The sequence below is a fragment of the Orcinus orca genome, chromosome 8 (assembly GCF_937001465.1).
Source record: "Orcinus orca chromosome 8, mOrcOrc1.1, whole genome shotgun sequence".
NCBI classification, from domain to species: Eukaryota; Metazoa; Chordata; class Mammalia; order Artiodactyla; family Delphinidae; genus Orcinus; species Orcinus orca.
Window position 1 is genome coordinate 69569158 of NC_064566.1, and position 17901 is coordinate 69587058.

Below are 17901 nucleotides of genomic sequence, written 5' to 3' on the forward strand. Positions count from 1 at the left end.
TCCTCCGCCGCTGCCTCCTGCCTGTCCTGTGAGGCCAGATGCAGATGAGCTGGTGTACTCTGGTTGAACCAGTTCCCAAGAAGTGGAGAAGGAAGAGGAGACGGGCCGGAGGGAGGGAGAGAGAGAGAGAGAGGAAGCAGTTGGAATGCACACACTCAGAGGTAAATAATAGCAAAAAATGAGTAGTCTCCTTCCGTTCACACCCACTTGACTGGTGTTGATTCAAGATTCAGCTGGATGCTGGGTGGCAGAAGGCAGGGAAGGTATTAGCTGTTGCCTGAGGACCAAGAGGGACCATCTAATGGTTCCATGTGAAATGAGAAGGCTTTCAGGTAGGTGAAATGACAGCCTAGGGTGAGAGGGGTGAGAAGAGGACAAGGGAGCCTCAGGCTGCTCGGGGTGGAGCCACTGGACAGTGATGATAGCTACCCACCATGTACCCTCCAGCCATCTAAACACCATCCACCCACCCATCCATGCATCCACCCACCCATCCATCCATCCATCTATACATCCATCCACCATCCATCCACCTTTCTTCCATCCACTATCTACCCACCCCCCATCCACACCTCCATTCATCCATGCATACAAGATGTGTTCACTGAGAGCCTACTTATCTGCACAGGGCCTGACACGTGGTAGACAGTCATAAAATATTGGTGGATTGAAGCTGGGCACTGTGCTAAAGGTTGGGGATACAACTATGAATAAGATAGAAGTCTTTAGAAATCCTAGCGAGGGGTAGGGCTGGAAAAACAAGCAATTGCTGTACCGTGCATATGTCTCTTTGATAAGGGAGGCCCGGTATGCTATGGGGACTCAGGGCAAGAGTAATTAACCCTGGGGAGGGAGAGTACAGGGTGGAGGAGAAATTAGTATTGATCCCAGCTAGTCATGAAATTCAACTCCAGTTTGTTAAAACTAGATTTTCTAGCCTTCTTTGCAGCTGGGGGTAGCAGAGTTGTCCAGTGCTGGCCAGTGATGTTAAGGGAAGTCTTCTTGGGTGTTTCTGGGAAAGTTTTTGCTTTCTTTTATTTTAATTAATTAATTAATTAAATTATTTTTATTTTTGGCTGCATTGGGTCTTCGTTGTTGCACGCGGGCTTTCTCTAGTTGTGGCGAGCAGAGGCTACTCATTGCGGTGCATGGGCTTCTCATTGTGGTGGCATCTCTTGTTGAGGAGCATGGGCTCTGGGCACGTGGGCTTCAGTAGTTGTGGCACGTGGGCTCAGTAGTTGTGTCTCGCAGGCTCTAGAGCACAGGCTCAGTAGTTGTGGCGCACGACCTTAGTTGCTCTGTGGCATGTGGGATCTTCCCAGACCAGGGCTCGAACCCGTGTCCCCTGCATTGGTAGGTGGATTCTTAACCACTGCGCCACCAGGGAAGTCCCTGCTTTCTTGATAAAAGTGACAGATAAGGCTAGGGCTGCCCCTCTCCCTTTCTTCCTGCCTTGAAGACATCATAACGTTTAGATCTGTGGCACGTATCTTGTATCCATGAAGTTACATGGATGAGGACAAAAGCCATCATGCCAAGTAGGATGATGGAGCAGAAAGATGGAAAGATAGAAGACCATGGCAGTCCGGCACACTTTCCTGTCTCCTTCTTCTGGTTCCTAAGGGGGACTCCTTGCCAGTTTCATGTGTTCTTGGTGAGGTTGACAGTAGTGGTACCCTGCCGACCGCCCCTGGGTGAGCTTGTGAGCCAGGCTGACCAATCAGAGAACACTTTTCACCAGCCAAAGTGTTTGGTTCAGGGATGGTTGGACAGGGCCCTCAGAGTCTTCCCTGGGAATGATATGTGGTCATTGTTGGGATTGCTAAAATGAGAGGATATGAACCTGGGAATACCGGGAATATTGGAAAGGCCCTGAATTAAGCATGAAGGCACGATGGTACAAACTAAGCTGGGAGCTGAGAAGAGGGAGAGAGCCCTCATGACACGGATTGAGCTCTGGGATTCTGCACACTAGCCTTTGCCAGTTATGAGCAAATAAATACCCTCTTTTGCCTCAAAAATTAAAACGTTGGATTTCTCTGACATAAAATTGAGAAAGTCCTGACGCATACAGGGGGTCTCCTTGACAGTTTTCTGTTTTTTTTTTTTTCATTCCACGTAAGGGGATTCAGGAATCACTTGCATTCATTTATTTATTCATCAAACTGTCATAACATCTGACCCCGTACCAGGCTACATGCTAGGCCCTGCAGCTCCAAAGATGAATAACTAACTCATGGCTCCTGGTACCAAGAAACTCACAAAGTAGACAGCATGATCCAGATTGAGAAAGGCCTCCAGGTATATGGGCTCTTCCTGCTGAGGCCGAGATGAGAGCAAACTGGCTGTTTTCCTCACTGCCATGTACCTGGCACCTGGCACATGAATTAGAAAAACTGTAGTCTGAGAGATGTAAGAGAGCAGGAAGAATTTCATGAGATCAAGAGCCGATAAAGGCTAAAGTGACTCAGTGATGCTCTGAGTTCCTGTCCTGCCTCTGTCACCCACCAGCTCTCTGGCCTTGGAGAAGTAACATCAACTCTCTGGACCTCTGAGGGGGTTGGGCTGTATCAGAAATGCTCAACCCTGTCTGCACATTAGAAAAAAAGCACCGCAGCCTGGGCCTCACTCCAGTTCAACTAAATCATATTTTCTGGGGTGGGGCCCTAGCATTAGTGTTTTTTGAAAGCTCACTGGATAATTCTAATGTGCTGCCAGAATGGACAAACACTGCTCTGGGCTAGTTAGAAGCGTCTTGTGTCATATTCAAATGATACTTTGATCTGAGTTTATGGAAGCCTTTATATAGAGTAGGATTTCATAGAGGGGAGGAGGGAGATAGCATGAGTTCATTTAAGCCCTGATTATATTTACTATTTCATTTGTTCATTCTCTCCTACCTTCCTCCCTCCTTCCCTTCCCTTCCTTTCCTTCCTTCTTTTCTTCCTACAACTTTTAGTTAAGTGCCTACAAGATCCCAGGCATGGCAGTAGTCTGGTTGAGGCAGAGAGGGAGGAATAGGGAGAAAAACTAGAAAAGCATGTTGGGACTAAGATTTGAGGGGTCTGTATACTGATACTGAGGATGCTTGTTTTTGCTATAAGGGTATAATTCAAGATTCATACTGAGTATGAAATGTAGGCTTCTCCTTTGAAATCTTTGACATAAACTATCGCCCTCAGGTATTTGGTACCTATTCTCACCAATCAACCACTTGGTTAAAAAAAAACATCCACCAGTGTTTATTTTCTCAAAACCTTAGGAGCCATTCTTCACTTCCAGAAGAAGAAAATGATGTGTGTTTATAGCGATCTAGCTTTATGACAGCCATATATATCCCCATATAATTCTCATGTTCAAGGACAGCCCTGATTTTAAATATGCTCTTCCAGTGAGACCATATATCTTGGTGTTCAGTTTGGCAAAATTGATGACCACATTTAGATAACCTGTAAGTTCTTGGGCTTTTTTTTTGTCCCTCTTGAAAATATGCTTGTAGTTTATTATGTGTGTCTGTATGGTATTAGGGTGCCAGACAGGTGGTTGAAGTGGGAGGGGATTGTGTTGAATGTTACAGTATGAAAGACCTATACAAATCTTTGTTAAAATTGGTTCCTTTGAGCCAGGCTTTTATGATGCCATACAGTGCCCTAAGTCTCTTAAGCTGAGCTGGTGTGTGTTCCCCATGTCACTCTGGGACCATATGGAGGCCAAGCCTGCTAAGGGGGAGATCCAAAATGGCAATTCTCTTTCTACCTTGGACTTGGCTGGTCCAAACTGCCTGTACCGCGCAGCCTGGGTGTAGCCTCTGTGAGCAGGAGTTGTGGTGATGAAGCAGGCAAGCCTTATCCCCTACTAGCCTACGGTTACCTTAAGGGTAAGTGCAGGTGCTATTCTCTTAATATCCCTTCTGCATGATGATAGTGATTCTGGGCAGAACATTGGATAAGAGCTCTGGCTCTGGAGTCTGACAGACCCAGGAAAAGCCCAGCGCTTCCACTCCTAGCTGTGTGACCTTAGGCAAGCTACTTAACATTCCTTTACAGCAGTTTTTTCTCTGAAAAGTGGGATTCTGATATTACTACTTAGTAATGCTGCTGGGAGGGTCAAATAAGACACAGGTGTGAAGTGGGATGGTTGCACGGGAACCCCTGATCCACGTCAGTTATCATCACAGCGTCCAGCTCAGCGTCTTGTATAATAGGTGCGCAGCAATTGAATACATTTCCCTGGTGGATTCATGCCTTTTTAGTCTTGGACGCTAAGACTACTCTTCTAAAGGGCAGAGACCATTTCTTTCAGATCTTCTATGGGCTGTCTCTTCCTGCACAGCGCCCGGCATGTAGAAGGTGTTCAGTAAATATGCAGTGGGGGCGGTGTGGTGGATGGCAAAAGTCTAACCTGAATCCTGGTCTTAGCTGTTCCATTATGGAAATGATTTAATATCTCTGGGTCTCCGTTTCTTCATTGGTAAAAATGAGGAGTTAGGCACTGAATGCATGGTTTGGAGCAGATGCCAGGTGCTTGATCCCAGAATATGGTCTGCAGGAGATTTTCAGTCAAACGCAACAAAACTAAAATAAAAATTAGAAAAACAAATAACAGTTTTCCTGAATTCGCTGGCATTTGTGAGCAGGTTGGCCAGCAGGATCTGACATGACCATTAGGGACCCAGATGGGCTGGGTATCCCATGTACAAGATGGGAATTGAGCTATTCAAGTCTAATTTCAATAAAAGTCAATGAAAAAGTCGCAAAGGCAGGGCACTGTGAAGGAAATTGTAATAGGTACGATAAAAGCTTATGAGACATATTTTAAAAAATTAATTAATTAATTTTATTTATTTATTTTTGGCTGCTTTGGGTCTTCGTTGCTGCGCGCGGGCTTTCTCTAGCGCGGGCTTTCTCTAGTTGCGGTGAGCGGGGGCTACTCTTTGTTGCGGTGCGCGGGCTTCTCATTGCGGTGGCTTCGCTTGTTGCGGAGCACGGGCTCTAGGCGCGCGGCCTTCAGTAGTTGTGGCACGTGGGCTCCGTAGTTGTGGCTCACGGGCTCTAGCGCGCAGGCTCAGTAGTTGTGGCGCACGACCTTAGTTGCTCGGCGGCATGTGGGATCTTCCCAGATCAGGGCCCGAACCCGTGTCCCTTGCATTGGCAGGCGGATTCTTAACCACTGCGCCACCAGGAAAGCCTTATGAGACATATTTTAAAATCATGGTTTACCACTGTACTCAAAAAAAATTAAGGTTAACTATATGCCACACAGAATTTTCTGATTCCATGGACCATTACCGAAAACACTGGTTGTAGGAGTGGTCTGCTTGAGCAGGGAAGAGTATTCTGTCACTGACATTGTTTACAATTGCCGGTGCATGGTGGTCATGAAATTTCTTAAGTGGGTCTTACTCTTATTTTTAAGTTCTTTTTAGACACTGCACCTCCTCATTGCATCAGGGACCAGATGCCCCCTGCCCTTGACTTGCCGTGGATTGAGAATATTTGGGTGCCCTTGGACTAGATCTCTTACCGCTTGAACATCATTACATTCTCAGCACAAATTTCATTCTGTTCGAGAGACCTAAAGTAGCCCTGCCCTACCAACCTGCACAGTCACTATTCCATGTTTTAAAATCAACTTGACTGGGGCTTAATTAATGTGCAGGAAACTGTATCCATTTAAAATGCGCAGTTTGATGGCTTTCGTTATATGTATACACCCATGAAACAGCCACCACAATCAGGAAACAGAGTATTTCCTTCACTCCAGAAGTTTCCTCTGGGCAGTCAGCCCATCCTTGTCTCTGCCCTCAGCCCTAGGCAACCACTGGATTGTTTTTTGTCAATATAGATTCATTTGCATTCTCTAGAATGAAATAAATAGAATCATACAGCATGTAGTATTTTGCATGTGCTTCTTTTCGCCCAGCATAATGATTTTGAGATTCATCCACATTGTTACGTGTATCAGAATTTCATTCCCTGCTATTCCATTGTATGGATATATTACTGCCATTTGTGTATTCATTCTCCTGTTGATGAACATTTGGGTCATTTTCCGTTTTTTGCCTATTGACGTCAGTCTGTTTCATTGTTTTCATTGCATTGTCACTGTCTGAAATTTTCTTCATCTGTTTGGTTGTTTTGGGCTCCCCTCTTTTCCCTAAAACAAACAGGACCTCATCTTCTAGTTCATCACTTTCTCTGCAGTGCCTGACACATCATGGGAGCTCAGGATTGAATAATGCCAGGAATTTAATGTTGGGCTGTACTTGGAGCATTCCTGAGTTCAAATACCTCCTGCACTATTAACTTTGTGACCTTGAGCAAATTGCCTCACATCTCTGAATTTCAGTTACTTCATCTGTAAATTGAGCATTGTCATACTATCTCACAAGTATGCTGTGAACATAAAAGTAGATTTATTGTTATTTTTTCAAATAAATTTATTTATTTTTGGCCGCGTTGGGTCTTCCTTGCTGAGCGCGGGCTTTCTCTAGTTGTGGCGAGCAGGGGCTACTCTTCGTTGCAGTGCACGGACTTCTCACTGCGGTGGCTTCTCTTGTTGCAAAGCACGGGCTCTAGGTGGGCAGGCTTCAGTAGTGGTGGCTCGCGGGCTCTAGAGCGCAGGCTCAGTAGTTGTGACGCATGGGCTTAGTTGCTCTGCGGCCTGTGGGATCTTACCGGACCAGGGCTCGAACCCGTGTCTCCTGCATTGGCAGGCGGATTCTTAACCCCTGCACCACCAGGGAAGCCCTAAATGTAGATTATTAAACATGGAAAGTCAGTGCTGTCCTAAGTGTCTTATGAGTAATAATTCATGTAATTCGTTAATCAGTTCATCTACCCCATGAGGAAAGTACTATTATTATCATTCTGACCATTTCACAGATAAGAAAATGGAGGCAGGAGTTAGTAAGAGCAGAGCTTCACTTGTACCCAGCTGTTTAGCTTATGAGACTGTTCTCCCCATCGCTGTTATTCTGCTTCTCTAGGCTAGTAAACCAGATAACATGTGAATTGCCCAGCACAGTACCTGACACATAATACCTTCACAGTAAATACTCGTTTCCTTCTTCCTTAGGTATAAAGTCACAGAGCAAGATGCCAAACATCCCACCATTTACCTATCATTTCAGGACCATATGTGCAAAATTGCAGCAGGTAGAATTCAATAGAATTTTGTAGACTGTGATACACTGCATTATTTTCATCCTCTTGACATTTTAGTTTCTTGTGTTGAGACATGATTTAAGTACTGGGAAGGATAATAAGTTTGTTAAGTAGATCAGTTTGATTACATATTTTTCCAGTACATTGATTGTGAATTTTTGTTCATAATTTGGCCCAGAAGGAGACTCTCTAGGCCCTTTTAAGGCAATCTGGGAGCTGGCCTGAGAGTGGGGTCTGATCCTGAGAGTATCCAGGTTAGCATTGTAAGCAATTCACAAAGAACCACAGGAAACCAATCAAAGTTAAATGATCAGCCAGGAGCCAGTGCCAAGCCTCAGGGAGGGAACAGCTATTTTCTTTTTTTTTCTTTCTTCCAGTTTTATTGAGATATAATTGACATACAGCACAGTATAAGTTTAAGGTGTACAGCATAATGATTTGACTTATATACATCCATGAAATGATTACCATAATAAGTTTAGTGAACATCCATCATTTCATATAGATATAAAATTAAAGAAAAAGAAAAAAATACTTTTTCCTTGTGATGAGAACTCTTAGGATTTCCTCTCTTAACAACTTTCATACATAACATAAAGCAGTTAATTATATTAATGATGTTGTACGTTTCATCTCTAGCACTTACTTGTCTTATAATGAGAAGTTTGTACGTTTTATTTTTGTTTTTTTTTGCGGTACGCGGGCCTCTCACTGCTGTGGCCTCTCCCATTGCGGAGCACAGGCTCCGGACGCGCAGGCTTAGCGGCCATGGCTCACGGGCCCAGCCGCTCTGCGGCATGTGGGATCTTCCCGGACCAGGGCACGAACCTGTGTCCCCTGCACCGGCAGGCGGACTCTCAACCACTGCGCCACCAGGGAAGCCCTGCCCTATTCTTTTCTTATTGAAATATAGTTGATTTACAATGTTGTGTTAATTTCTGCTGTACAGCAAAGTGATTCAATTATACATATATACAAATTCTTTTTTTAATATCCTTTTCCATTATGGTTTATCATAGGATATTGATTATAGTTTCCTGTGCTATACAGTAGGACCTTGTTGTTTATCCACTCTATATATAATAGCTTACATCTTACTTTTGCCATATTCTGTTCATTAGAAACAAGCCACTGGGTCCAGCCCGCACTCAAAAAGGCGAGAAGTACACAAGGACGTGCCTGCCTAGCAGGAGGTGGGGATCATTGGGGGTTATTTTGGAAGGCTGCCCACCCCACCACCCAGGTGATTCCAATATGTACCAGGGTGGAGAACCATTGCTCTAGAACAAGGATGTAAAGAAGCCCACCCCTTATCTCAGCTTGATTAAAGAGTAGTGAATCTAGAGTGATGAAAGTGATTATGAGGCTATATCTGGGCTCCATGGGAGCGGTGTGGTAGTTGAATAGTAACATCTGCCAAGGTCAAGGGATGTGGCAAATGTGGGCTATGCCATCCCTAGTCTACACTCTGCCAACCCAAATATAGACTTTGGGGGTAATCTAAAAACTCTCTCCAGTCTCCCCCAGTCCTCCAACAACAATAATTTTTTTTAACTTGTTTGCAACATCAGTCGTTCTAAGCCCAGTTGTATTTCTTTCCTCCTAATACTGTATACAATAGCTAATGCCTCTTGAGGACTTACTAAATGCAAGGCATGTGTCTAAGTGCTTTATATTTATTACCCCATTAAACCTCACCACAACCCTAGAGGTAAATTACTATTAACATCTCCATCATTTCCAGTGAGGAAATTGAAGCAGAGAAAGGTTAAGTAACCTGCCTGGGTCCCACAACTAGTAAATGGTGGAACTGAGAGTCAAACTTAACTGGTCTGCTCTTAAACCACTAATTTAATGTAAAAAAATCTTCAGTACCTACACATTTCCGTTTATGTTTGTCATGACATTGCCATTAATAGTAGTGAAAAAATGGAAACAACATACCTGCCCAATAATAGGGAAATGGTGGCACAAATTATGGTACATCTCTAGGATGATCTATTATATTCATTAAAAGGGATGCTTTTCAACAAATTTTAAAGATGTGGGAAAATGCACAAAATGATGTTAAAATGATGTATATATCATTTAACCTCAGTTATGAAAATATATTTGTATATGAATAGAAAAAAAAGAAAATATAGCAGTATTTTTTTGTGGATTATGTAATTATGGGTGATTTTAAAAACGAACATAGTTTACGTACAATAGAATATTAAGTGTCCAGTTCAATAAATTTTGATAACTGTATACACTTGTATAAATGTCATCCAAAATGAGAGAACATTTCCATCATCTGAGAAGGTTCCTTCTCCAGTTCATCTCCCTTCTGCCCTTGCCCTCTTGTCAGCACTACGCCACCACCCTCCTCATTTTTATCACAGTAGGTTAGTTTTAATGGCATGAAAAAAACCTCTGCCCTCTCCTTCAGAGTCTCACAAAGTTGCAATCAAAATCAACTGGAGCAATTTGTCTATTTTTTAATTTCATATAAATGGAATCATATTCTTTTGTGTTTGGCTTCTTTCACTCAACATAACGTTTTAGAGATTTGTCATTATGTTACGTGTTTGTTCCTTTTCGTTGCTGAGTAGTATTCCATTGTATGAATATACCATGATTATTTATCCACTTTCTTATTGATGGACATTTGGGTATTTTCCAGATTTTGGCCATTATGAATCAGTTTGCTATGATTATGTTTTGTCTTTATGTGATCATAGTTTTTCACTTCTCTTGGGTTTATACCAAAGAGTGCAATTGCTGGGTCATAGAGCAGATGCACATTGCACTTTATGAAAAAGAAAAAGATAGTTTTCCAAGGTGGTTGCACCATTTTACATTTTACTTCCACCAGCAGCGTATGAAAGTTCCATTGTTTGTACATCCTTGCCAACAACTGGTCAAGTCAAATTTTTATCCAGTCTTGTGCATGTGAAATGATATTGTGTTTTATTTTGGAAGGAGAAAACCCTCTTTAACCTGGTTTCAAGGTTGTCTCATAGATAATTTCAAATACCATCCCAGGCTCTTCTGCTTACCCCCTCTATGTGTTCTGTGTCCTATTAGAATTGGACGTTTCTTGTGCCCTAAACCATGCTTTCCTGCCTCTGTAGTGGTTGCAAGATTGAGGGCGAGAGGGTTAGAAATGTAGAGGGAGCAGAGAAAGAGGAAAACAGGGAAAGAGAGACAGAGGCAGACGTATACAAAAGACAGAAAGAGGCAAGGTGGCAGAGAGATGGGATTAGACAAAGGTGAGAAAAATAAAGAGCAAAGGAAAGGAGGTAGGCACCAGATAAAGGAGGAGGGGGACAATGGGACAGCAGGAAAAGTGATAAGGAAAGAGAGTAAGAAGAAGTGTGCATGAGGGGAGGGGACAAAAAAAGAAAGTGAAGCGAGACAAGGAAGGGAAGGGAGGATGGAGATGGGAGACGGAGGAAGGGAGGAGACAAAGGGAAAAAGAGAAGCAAAATCTTTCCCACACCACCCATCCAGTGGGCTGCCTTGGATTGTCCCAGCCCTGGAGGGAAGCTCATTTGCCAGCGAGATCTGTCTCTGCTCCTGGTGGGCTGATGCCCAGGAAGCAGCGCTGAGTTGTGCTGAGAGCATCCCTCATTAATATCAGAGGCCCCAGCCAGCTCTAATGGCCCCTGAGCCTCGTGAGCCGCAGAGGGACCAGAGAGCTTACATGTTGGTTGGGCAGATGCCAGGCTGTGCTCACAGAGAGGATACTACCCTGGGCTAACCTGGGGTCTGATGCCAGGCCAGGGCCTTGAGACTTCTGAGTCATCTGGAAGGCAAACAGTAGTTCCTTTGGAGTGATGGAAACATGGTGAGTCCAGTTCCCTCTCCTGGGTCTGACTAGGGTGACAAGCAGCTCCCATGAGTATAGTTAACGGTCAGAGAGAAGCAGCTCATGGCAACCGTGTCATTTGAGTCAGTCCTGTGGGTACATTTGGTCAGTTAACAGAAACTGAATCTTGCCCAAATCCCACCTGTCCTCAAATAGCTCACAGTCTAGTCAGAAAGAGGTGACAGTCAATGAAATTATTAAGACTTAAATATGTCCTATAAGAGATAAATATGGTAGTAACTCCTTTCAAGTCTCAAAAGCTCAGTAAAGTTCAACCCATGTATCCAGTAGCACCGAGGAAGAAGTGTTATTTTTTTATTTTTTGTGGTATGCGGGCCTCTCACTGTTGTGGCCTCTCCCGTTGCGGAGCACGGGCTCCGGACGTGCAGGCTCAGAGGCCATGGCTCACGGGCCCAGCCGCTCCGTGGCATGTGGGATCCTCCCGGACCGGGGCACGAACCCGTGTCCCCTGCATTGGCAGGTGGATTCCCAACCACTGCGCCACCAGGGAAGCCCGGAAGAAGGGTTATTGATGAGCTAATCCTTTGCACAGGATTGGACGCATGATGGATGCCCCAATTCAGCTTTATTAAATGAATGGCTGGTTCCATTTTACTGCAGGGGAAAATGCGATACTTCTCAGGAAAGTAGCACTCTAAACTGCTGTCACTCACTAGTACTTTAATATGTCCATTTTTGCTGATATTTACAAATCACATTAGCTCCCTTAAAACTCGTATCTATTCTGTGAGTTGAGCATGGCTGGAATCACCACCTGCATTTACAGATGAAGAAATCGAGGACCAGACAGGCTGGGTGTTGCCCGTTGAAGTCCTAAAGCCACATCTGGAGTGCAGGGCTCCTAATACCTCAAGCCAGTTCTCTTTCTCCACTCCATGTGGCCATCCTCATGTTCAGTTACAGCTAATGGAAGGGGAGGTCTGATGCCACTGGGGCTTTGGGGGGAAGGATTATAGTGGTAGAAGTGGGAACTCTGTGCTGGCACTAAGGGAGTGGCTCTATAGAAATGATTTCATGTAACTATCACAACAGCCTTATGAGATGGGAATTGTTATTTAATTAATTTGTTTATGGCTGAGCACAGCACGTGGCTTGCAGGATCCTAGTTTCCCTACCAGGGATTGAACCTGGGCCACCACAGTGAATGCGCTGAGTCCTAACCACTGGACCAGGGAATTCCGCAGTGCCCCACTCCCCCTTTTTTTAGACTTAAGGAAATATAGGTTCAGAAATATCAAGTAACTTGTCCAAGGTCAGAGCTGGAATGCAAACTAGATCTGTTGTACTTTGAAGTTCACATTTTTTCCACTGCATCATGGTTACTCGAGGTGATTTTGGAAAGAGATGAGCAAAGTGATAACATCGAAGTTTCTGAGACTCTTCAGCAAATTACAGTTCCTCTGGCATGGGGTGGGAATCGAAGGGTGCAAATTGTGCGTCTCCAGGCCTCAGGGGCACTTTGGGATTTCCTCCCTGTGGGATGAACACACTGGATTTTATTTGGCTCCCCCGTTCCCCGCTCCAGTGATAGAAAGAGTAAACAGTCCTCATTAGCTGGGGTAGCTGGGCTTCCTTGCAAATTTAGGCACAAACCAACCAATCAAGTTTAAGTGGGACAGGGGAGGGGAAGGGTTTGAGGGGAAAGGAAATTACCCATAATTCTCTGAGGTAGATTACGTCACGCCTGCAACCAGCCTGGGGAATTTTAGTGCCTGTGAGGGTGGCCCAGCCTCTCCGCTCAACTTTCTCCCCTTCCCTCCATCTGCTTCAGTCCCCACCCCCAGGGCCCATCTCCAACTCTGCTGTTACCAAGAGCAACTCTACCTCAGATATCTTAAACGGCTTTCTTATCGTCTCCTTCCCACTGCCATTTTAATACTTACAGAAACCTCCAGAGCCTGGGGTCTGGGCCCTGATCTGTCTGTTACACTTCATTCTGTTTGTCAGTATGTATTAATAGTCAGGGCTTTTCCAGTGGCAAATGGTAGGTACCCATTTTACACTTGCTCAGAGAGAAAGAGTTTTGCTGGCTTTTTAACTGTGAAGGACAGGGGTACGATATCTAGGGTCAGAGGAGCTTGTCAGACTCAGGGTCCCTGTACAACTGTTCAGCTTGTGTACTGCACAAGGGCACCACATCTAAGGGGGGGCCATTCCCATGGCATTGTATGTGAAATACATGCCATTCACATACAATGTGAATGAGGTCAGAGCTCACCTACCACATGAGGTAGGTGGGACAGTTTCAGCTGAGTCCTGGAGCAGTGAGGGAGAATCCCCTCTTTAATAAAGCCACATTGGCATACGAAGCCCTAAACAGGCTCAGGAGATATGTTCACACAGGTGCAACCGTGCATGTCCCAACCACTTCCTGCCTCCCCTAAGACTGCTTCTCTCACCTGCGGCTCTCAGAGACACGCTCCTGTCCCCCTGCCCTCCAACTCCAGCCTTCCTCAGAGGGCAGGATGGCCACTGGGGCTAGAACGTTCCTTCAGGGTTACTGAACATGGCAGAGGGCATAGCCGCCTCTGTTTCTATTTCCAGAGCCCATGATTTAGGGTTGTTCAGGTTGTACTCTGATATATATGTATATATGGGATATATATGGAATATATAATGATATATATGTGTATATAGATGGATGTGTGTGTGTGTGTGTATACACACACACACACACACACACACACACACTCACACATACATATATTTTTTCTTTTTTTTTTGCCGAGTGCTGTGCAGCATGCAGGATCTTAGTTCCCTGACCAGGGATTGAACCTGGGCTCACAGCAGTGAAAACGCTGAGTCCTAACCACTGGACTGCCAGGGAATTCCCTGTACCCTGATATATTAACACAGAGCTTTTTTAACTTGAGGCAAAGGTGCTTTTCCGTAATTCACACAAAGGTATTATATAGGCTGGGATGACCCTAGCCAGCGTTTTCATTTCTATAAGGAGGCCCAACAGGCTTTAAGTAGGGGTATGACCCATTTATAGAGTTCCAAATTGCAATAGGTGCCACTGATTTCTGTATGCCCACCTTCAGACTATCAGGTTCCAGAGTGATCTTTCTAATGCACAAATCCAATGATATTGCATGAGTGAATCAAAAGAGTTATTCAGGAACAAAGAGAAAGGTTGTCAAGCTGCACTGAGGATCCAGCTGAGATGAGAAATCATGAATTTGCAGAGCCACCAGCTTGCACTGCTGTGTCATGTTCTCCAGCAACAGACCAGCAGAAAAGACAGATGTGTAAGATGGAGACAGAGTCAGAATTTTGCCATGTCAGACTCGAGGGTGAAGGGTGCTGGTGAGAGAGTAATTCTGATGACTCACCACAGTGGTGAAGGTTGCGTAAGAAGGAGCATAGCACAGTGCTTTCATCTCTCAGCTCTGCTCTGTCATTCCCTGCTGTTGTAGAGAGGGCTCCTCTGTGTGGTGAAGATGGTTGTGGTGAGCCCTAGACTTTAATCCTTCCAGTATAATTCTATAGGCAAAAGGCTGGCTTCCAGCTAGTCCCAGTTGCAGTGCTGGGAAGAGCACTAATTGGCCTGCTGTGGGTCACATGACCATCTTGGGGCCTATCGTGGTCGTGGGAGAGGAGTGGAGTACTCTGATTGGCCAGCCCTGGATCACTTGTCAGGAAAGTGGGTGTGTCTTACTAGAAGACCAGGGGTGGGGTGGGGTGGGGTGGGGTGGGGTGGGGTGGGGTGGGGATGGGACGACACACACTCACCAGTGAGTAAAATTGGTAACTGTCATACCCATCTTCCCATCTTCTCATCATTCAACAAAAATGTACTGAGCACCTACCATGTACCAGGCAGTGTGCTATGCTCCTTTTTTTTTTTTTTTTTTGCAGTAACGTCTCAACTTTTATTGGCCTCCTGCTCCCCAGGGCACCCTGCTTCTGCTAACTCAATGCCTCAGAACTTTGGTGTCTGAGGTCTCAGATACCACTTTGCCATCCACAAGCCTGAGGGTGGTGGTCTTCTGGATGGTTTGCATGGAGTTGCTGCTGTCTACGGTGTCACCAAGACTGAAGTCCTCCCCATCTTCCAGCAGGCGGCGGTAGGTGTTGATCTCAGCCTCCAGGTTGACCTTGATGTTCAGCAGGGCCTTGTACTCCTAGGTCTGGCGTTGCCCCTCTGCTCAGGTCTGGGCCAGCTCCGACTCCAGGTGCAGGAGGACCCCATTGAGCTGTTTCATCTGCATGGCATAGCGGGCCTCCACTTCCCTCAGGCTGTTCTCCAAGCTGGCCTTCAGATTTCTCATGGAGTCCAGGTCGATTTCCAGGGACTGGACGGTGCGTCTCAGCTCCGTGAGTGTCATCTCAGCAGCTCCTATCTCAGCGGTCTGTGAGGTGACCACTGTGGTGCTCTCCTCAGTCTGCTGGGACCAGTACTTGCCCAGCTCCTCTCGGTTCTTCTGAGCCAGCTTGTCATACTGGGCCCGGATGTCTACCATGATCTTGCTGAGGTCCTGAGGTTTGGGGGCATCCAACTCCACGGTCAACCCGGAGTTGGCAGTCTGGTTTTGTAGACCCTTTACTTCCTCCTCGTGGTTCTTCTTCATGAAGAGCAGCTCCTCCTTGAGAGCCTCGATCTCAGTCTCTAGCTGCAGCCAGGTGACACTGGTGTCATCAATGACCTTGTGGAGCCTGTGGATGTCACTCTCCACAGACTTGCACATGGCCAGCTCCGTCTCATACTTGACTCTGAAGTCATCAGCAGTAAGACAGGCATTGTCCACAGAACTTGCAAAAATCTGAGCCCTGAGGTCCTCGATGGTCTTCAAGTAATGCCCGCAGTCTCTGACCTGGGGTCTCTTCTTCTCCAGGTGTTCCCGGATTTTGCACTCCAGTCTCCTATTATCGGCCTCCAGGCTCTTCACCCTCTCCAGGTAAGAGGCCAGGCGGTCATTCAGGTCTTGCACGGTCTCCTTTTCGCCCTGGATGCCCCCTACACCCACCAGACCCCTGGCCATCCCGGTGCCCATGTTCCTGGATCCTAGCCGCCCTGGACGCTGGTAGAGTGGGACACAAAGATCCGGGAGCCCGAGCCCCTGGCGCCTGCATAGACGCTGGCAGCACTGGTGACCAGTCGGACCCGGTGGCCCGGTGATGCACGGAGCCCAGGGACCGGTAGTTGGAGAAGGTGGACTGGGCACTGAAGCTCATGTTGTTTGTCCCGTGAGGAAAGAGCGAGGCCAGGACTCAGGTGCTGGGCCCTCGCTATGCTCCTTCTTACCCAACCTTCACCACTGTGGTGAGTTATCAAAATTGCTCTCTCACCAGCACTCTTCACTCTCGAGTCTGACATGGCAAAATTCTGACTCTGTCTCCATCATGGAGAACATGACACAGCAGTGCAAGCTGGCGGCTCTGCAAATTCATGATTTCTCATCTCCGCGGGATCCTCAGTGCAGCTTGACAACCTTTCTCTTTGTTCCTGAATAACTCTTTTGATTCACTCATGCAATATCATTGGATTTGTGCATTAGAAAGATCACTCTGGAACCTGATAGTCTGAAGGTGGGCATACAGAAATCAACGACACCTATTGCAATTTGGAACTCTATAAATGGGTCCTACCCCTATTTAAAGCCTGTTAGGCCTCCTTATAGCCTATAGAATAAAGTCTAACCTGTTTATTAGTTTGGCATACAGAGCCTGGCCCCTCCCTCACTAATGGCCTTAGCTCCCTGCCCTCCTACCTTCCTACTTTCTGACCTAGGAACTCTCAGCTCGTTTCCTTAACTCGCCCATGCTGGTCATGCTTCTGGGCCTTTGCTTACACTGTTGTTCCTGCCCGAGTGCTCTTCTCACTTTCTTCCATGAGTAAGTTCTTGTTCATACTTAAAGACTCAGCCCAAGTGTCATTTCTTTCACGTAGCCCAACCCCTTTTCGTGATGAGGTGTCCCTCCACCAGGCTCCCATGGCACCCTGGGTATGTCTCTCTCATACTATATCTTATTGATATTATCTGTCTATTTCCCCCACCAGTTGGTCTGTTCTGGGAAGACAAGGGCTGTGTCTTGTTCATCTGTTCATCTCTGGCCCTGGCACATAGAGGGGAATTGATCTGATCTGAACTGACCTATGATCCACTAAGCTTTTCTAGCCATCTCTCTCTGGAAGAGACAATCCCCCACCATTTCTCTTTCATGCCCCTAAGAGCTGCAGCCCTCACTCCAAGAGGGGAAGGTACATTTCACTCCCACTGGTGTTGCACAGTGTTTCCTGCACAAGCCGCAGAGCAGATGTCCTGCAGAGGTAGCAGGCAAACCACTCCTTCGCTTCTTGGTCCACACTCCTCATTATAGCTCCTAATGTACAATCTGAGAGGTAGACATCACCCAGCGTTGAGATTCACGCCTCTCCTCCAATGTCGCTGACCCCTTCAAATATGAGGGACTCTTCTATTAGGATAAATGATTTGCCAAGATGCTACTTGTTCCTGATGTAAAACTGGCTCCTGGCCAACAGTTGCCCAAACATGCTCGCTAGGTCCGAACCCGCAAGTGGGTGTAGCTTTGCTTTGCTAAGCAAGGGTCACTCTTTCACGGGAAGTTGGTTGATTTTTGAAATTCAGGAGTGGTCTGCTTCCTTTGGGGACCCTTGGTTGATGAGTACTATGCCCCACCAAGTGGTCCAGAGAGAGTCTCTGTTTTTTTTTTTGTTTGTTTTTATGGCGGTACGCAGGCCTCTCACCATTGTGGCCTCTCCCGTTGCGGAGCACAGGCTCCGGACGCGCAAGCTCAGCGGCCATGGCTCACGGGCCCAGCCGCTCCGCGGCATGTGGGATCTTCCCGGACCGGGGCACGAACCCGTGTCCCTGCATCGGCAGGTGGGCTCTCAAC

General features: G+C 46.2%; 1 pseudogene across 1 annotated transcript; it reads right to left on the reverse strand.

Annotated features, from left to right (window-relative positions):
- Nucleotides 1-14957: 14957 nt before the first annotated feature.
- LOC101275411 (keratin, type I cytoskeletal 18-like) lies at nt 14958-16252 on the reverse strand (annotated as a pseudogene). Its single transcript, XR_183458.1, has one exon. The product of XR_183458.1 is annotated as a keratin, type I cytoskeletal 18-like (transcript).
- Nucleotides 16253-17901: the final 1649 nt, after the last annotated feature.